At 42.8% G+C, this 5,579-nt stretch overlaps 1 long non-coding RNA gene across 1 annotated transcript; it reads left to right on the top strand.

The window, feature by feature from the left end:
- LOC139045458 (uncharacterized) lies at nt 1–4,421 on the top strand. Its single transcript, XR_011503787.1, has 3 exons — nt 1–190; nt 283–371; nt 3,629–4,421. It is a non-coding gene; the product is annotated as an uncharacterized lncRNA (long non-coding RNA).
- Nucleotides 4,422–5,579: the final 1,158 nt, after the last annotated feature.

Genomic DNA, 5,579 nt, shown 5'->3' with positions numbered 1-5,579 from the left:
GATCTCTGCGGGTGACTCAGCTGCTTTGGTTTGGAACCGAAGCAGGAACCTGCCTTTGTGAAATGGGGACAATAAAAACATTTCCCCCTTCACTGCCCCACCCTTGGCTCTCCACTTACGAGGCTGGCGGGAGCGCTCATTAGCCTGTAAACTACTTCTGGTCTTCCTTGGAGAGTGACATCTGATGGAGGTGAGGAGGATGGTTGCAGTTTACAGAACTGAAGGTCTGTTTTCAAAGCAACCCTTCCCGATACCTAGAACTGATGACTTTGTTCTGTCTAGACTCAGGCTGGTGAAGGTAGAAATAGCGTGAAGCTCAGTCTTGGAGAACGAGTGGTCCTGGGATCGATATTTGTGCCTGAATCCACGAGGTAGGATACATGATTCTCAGACCCGTGGCAAGAGGAAAGTTTTGTTTAAAACTTTGTGATTTGAGCACAGGATCTGGAGTTGGACTGTCAGGTTTGAACCCCACCCAGTTCAACTTTTGCTGGCTGGTGACTTTGGGCTAGTTTACTTAATCTCTCTGTGCCTCACTCAGTGTCCTATCTTTAAAATGGGAATAGTGATAGCACCTAACTCATAAGATTGTTGTGAAGACTGAATGAGTTAAAAAACCTAAAGCTTTTTTTTTTTTTGAGGAAGATTAGCCCTGAGCTAACATCTGCTGCCAATCCTCCTCTTTTTGCTGAGGAAGACTGGCCCTGAGTTAACATCGTGCCCATCTTCCTCTAGTTTATATGTGGGATGGCTACCACAGCATGATGTGCCAAGTGTTGCCATGTCTGCTCCCGGGATCCGAACCGGTGAACCCTGGGCCACTGAAGCGGAACATGCACACTTAACCACTGTGCCACAAGGCCAGCCCCTAAAGCTTTTAAAACAGAGTGCCTGACAGAGTAGGGGCTTGATAAGAGTTAGCTTTTATCTATCTGTCTGTCTATGTGTCTATCTACCTACCTACCTACCTATCATCTGTCTATCTATATCATCATCATCTGGACCAAGCAGTGCAATGGAGAAGAAAGAATCTGGGATTGTAAATAGATCTGCATCATTCCAATCCTGCCTGTCGTATTCAGAGGCTCTGTGATCTCTGGGAGCATACTGTTGTTAAGTTTCTGTATTCAGTAGTGACTGAAAGCTGAAGATACTTAAATGAACTTTATAAAATGCAAAACCATCTTAAAAGTATCAAAGAGCTAACAAGAAAGTGAGGAGTACCGGCTAAGATCTGGGAACAGATAGGATCCCAGAGAGATGAGCCCTACACTCAGGACCACTTTTGCTCAGGAACATTTGTTAATATTGAATAGGCAGCTGAAAGATTGAGCTGTACTTTCGGCAGTCTCTCAGAGCTGGGGGAACTACAGTAGGGTTTTGAATTCCATCAAGCATAGGGATCCTGGTAAACCATTTCCATTTTTAGCCGAGACTCAAAAGAACCGTGCCCTTGGAGAAAGGATGAAATGGAAGTAAACCAGCTGTAGCTCAGACTGTAGGCAGGCTTCGAGTCATCAAGGTGGCCCAGAAAACCTCAATCTTTTGAATTTGATAAAATTGTCCTAGACAGTTAATACCCTGAGTTGTTTGATAGATGCTAGTGAAAATCCCCTTTGGAAGAACATAACATCATCTTAGGTAACAAAGTATTTGAACGATTATGTTTAAAAAAATACAATATCCAAGAAGTAATTAAAGATAACTAGGCACACTAAAAGGTAAAACACCATGATCAAGAGTCAACAGAAACAACAGACAACAGAAACAGACCCATAGGGACTACCGTTGTTCGAATGATCAGAAAACAACAATAAAACAACTACACCCATGAGGTTTGAGGAGATACAAGCTAAGCCAGAAAATTTTGTCAGGAAACAGGAAGTGATAACAAGTGATGTAACAAATTGAGAAAGAATCAAATAGAAATTCTAGAGCTGAAAAATACAAAAAAGAAAACTAAGAATGCAGCGAATGATTTTAACATCAGATTAGACACAGCTAAAGAAAGAACAGCAGTGAATTATAAGACAGAAAATCTCCAGAAAAAAACATGGGGAGTCAAAAAGATGTGAACTATGTAAGAGAGGTAAGTGGCGTAGAATGTCTATTTTAGGGCTAATTAGAGTCCCAGAAAGAAGCACAGAATGGAGCACAGGTTATATTTGAAGAAAAATTTCCAGAAATGAGGATACTTCTCTTCACAGACACAAGAAGCCCAACAATTCCCAGACTAAATAGAAAATCCACAGAATAAAGAGAAAGAAATCCACCCTGGACATCTCACGGGGAAGCTGCCCCAGTAAGGTCCCTGTTTCTGGAACATTCTTCCACAACGCCCAGTGTGTAAATCCTATCCAGAAGTCACATCTTGTTTTGTAACTAATGTAAATTAAAATACTTCATGTCCCCTCCTTCTGTCCCCAATTCTGGGTTAGGTGGCCCCTCTTCTTTGCTTACTCATAGCATCCTGGGCTTGCTCAGATTTTTTAACTTATTATACCTGAAATTACCTCTTTATCTGGCTGTGTCTCACACCAGACTGTGAGTTCCATGAGAGCAAGGAATGTGTCTGTATCGCTTCTTGTTGATTCCCAGCCCCCCAACACAGAGCCTGGCACACAGAAAAGTACTAAAAAAATGTTTGTTGAAGAAGGAAAGTTGTCTAAATTCGTTGAGCCACAGTTTTCTTGTCTGGAAAATGTGTACAATAAGACCAGTCCCATGCATTCCATAGATGGTTGTGAGAATTAAATCAGATAAAATACGTACCAGATTCTATCAACACAATAGTGATACATATTTGACCTCCCCGAGCCTCTGTTTTCTTATTTGTCCAGTTAGGAAAAATAATACCAGTTGGGTGATTTTTAGTAAAGGCTAAGACAAGCTATCAATCACGTCATAGTTGACAGTGAGCTAGCAGGAGTTAAATGAGCTAAAGGGAGGCCAGGCCCCATTGTCAGATTCCTACTATGTGCCATTTGCTGTGCTAGGAGCTTTGTATGCAACATCTCATTTTAAAGTGGATGAAAACATGAGGTGTATGGTTCTCTTCTTCTTTCTCAGATGCTTGGGAACTAAAAGCCTTGTAGGGACCTCATGACAGAAGAACTCGCCTGGAGGAAGAGCAGGGAGAAAGAGGAAAAAGGTTTTATATCCTGGGGGAAGCTCCTGATTTTCAAACCCCGCTGCAAACTCTGAGCTCCAGGAGGAGAGACTACTGTGTTGAGCAAGATTCTCTCCCCCTCTATCCCCAGGCAATTAGACATTTTTTTTTTGGTAACACAAGTCTGCAATGTCCTAGGTGCCTAATATTTCCCTTCCTATAGAAACTAACCTTCGCAGAAATAAACATCAAGTATGGTAAAAAAAAAAAACAACCCCTTCTGAAAAGATGAGAAGGGACGGGGGTCAAAATGTTGTGAAGTTGATTTGAAAGCCTCAAAGCCCTGTGCCCGGTTAGGCTCAGTCACCTTGAGCAGGCACTGCGCAACACACTAATTCATTTTCCACAAGACTTTAAGGTTGTAGGGTTAGCGTAATGATGCTAGATGCTATAACACATAGACCCTAAAATTTCAGAGGTTTAATACGATCAAAGTTTTTTTTTTCTCAAACTCAACAGTCCAATGAGGTTGTTCCAGGCCTGGAAGGGACGCACAAGACTTCTGTTCACATCTCAGTGGCAAAAATTCATCTTTGGCTACATCTGGGCATAGGAGGCGCTGGAAAAAGGAATGCATGTTTGAGCAGCTGTCTTTTATCAACAACTTCACACTGTGGAAGAGGAAACATGATTTTTGGTGGGCCGATAGCCATCTCTTTTGTAAAAGTATCATCATCATCATCCCCATTTTTGGATGGGGAAACTGAGGCTCCAGTGCTGAAGTAACTCACCCAAGGTCTGTAGCTGGTAAGTAGTGGAGGCAGGATTTGAACCCAGGTAGTCCAGCTGCAAATCCCACGTGCTTGCCACTGCATCCAGCTAGCTCACAGCGACGAGTAAGGCGCTATACCTTCCACTGTCAAGAAAAAGACGATGTCAGACACGTCCTTGACATTTTATTTTCAAGAATATAGCACTTGAAACAAGCTAAATAAGCACTTGAAAGCAGTGCTTTCACAGTCCTTCAAAGTCAGAGCTCAATTGCCACCTTTTCAGCGGGGCCTTCTCTGCTCCCCTTGTCTTCTAGCCACCCCGCACTCCAGGTGCTCCATTTCATGTAACCTTGTGTATTTTCTTCATAGAGCCATCGCCGTCTGAAATCAGGCGCATGTTTGTTTCCTTGTGGATCTGCTATCTCCCTGACTAGAACATAAACTCTCTGAAAGCAGGGAGCTGGTCAGTCTTGCTCACTTTGTATCCCAGTGCACACTGCAGAGCCGGGTACATAGTAAATCCTCAATAAATTTTTGTGAAATGAATGAGTAGGCATATTTACAAAGTGCTGTGGGAGCAGATACATTCATTTATTCATTCTCATATTCATTCACTCACATATTAGTTACCCATTTGTTCATTCATTCATTCATAGACTTTCTCAAATGCCTGATCTGAGGATAGAGGGATGATAGTCTATGGTCTAAGGGTAGCTTGTGAAACCCTGGAAGACTTCCTGTAGGTGGTGATGTTAGAGTTGGAGGGAGTATTGAATTGTGAGTTGGGGAAGAGGTTGTCACGTTACGTCTTTTGACACTTTTACATCTTCACTTGACCTGTACCAAGCGCATTGCTGCCACTGGCTTTGTAAATGACCATCGGTCAGTAAGGAGACCAGCCTGGCTGCCACTTTATGACTGCAAACCTCCTGAACTGCATAAACAGGAGAATAAAGAGCAGAGAATGGACTCACAGCGGGACAAGGTGGGTTTGTCCTTTCTGTCCCACTTGGAGGGGGCCAAGGTCAGGTTCTAGGGTCATAGGAAAGGGCTGGCGGCTGTCTTTAGCCTATAAATAAGATGACCCAGCCATCCATGTGATGGTCAGCTCATCCCAAATTCCTGATGCCACAGCAATGCCAATGTTACAGCTGTAAGCATGAGCGTCCCTAAGGAGAGGTGCTCAATGTTTTTCTCAAAAATCTGAATTCTTACTCTTCAATTTTCTTTTTGGGCAAGTCAAACCAATAGGTATGGCAGCTACCCCATTTCTGATACTGATGAATATGCTCAGATAACGTCACAAGTGGCATGCCTGGCATGATCAAAATGAGAGTCAGCTGCTGGAGGAATGAAGTATTTGACCTTTCCCCAGAAGAGGCTGCTCCAGTCCCGGCATTGTGAGTTCTGGCGCTCAGGGAGCTTTAGGAAATAGGTCCAGGTGTTCCAGGGCTGTTCACATCTTTTTGGGGACATTTTTCTTATTACCATTGTAGTAAAATTTCAGTGTCTGAAAACTACAAAAATACAAACGTGCAACAATGCAAACAAAAGAAAATAAAAATCACCTCCATTTTTCAAGGGCCCGGAGGTGATCAACTTAGCATTTTGACATGTTCTTTCATTCTTTCTGTGCATGTATGTGTGTGTCTTTTTATACAGAAATGGCACCCCTACCTCTTTACAAACTGCTTTTT

The sequence above is a fragment of the Equus asinus genome, chromosome 5 (assembly GCF_041296235.1).
Source record: "Equus asinus isolate D_3611 breed Donkey chromosome 5, EquAss-T2T_v2, whole genome shotgun sequence".
Taxonomy (NCBI): domain Eukaryota; kingdom Metazoa; phylum Chordata; class Mammalia; order Perissodactyla; family Equidae; genus Equus; species Equus asinus.
Note: the sequence above shows the minus strand (reverse complement) of the source record. Positions and strands in the feature narration are given on the sequence as shown.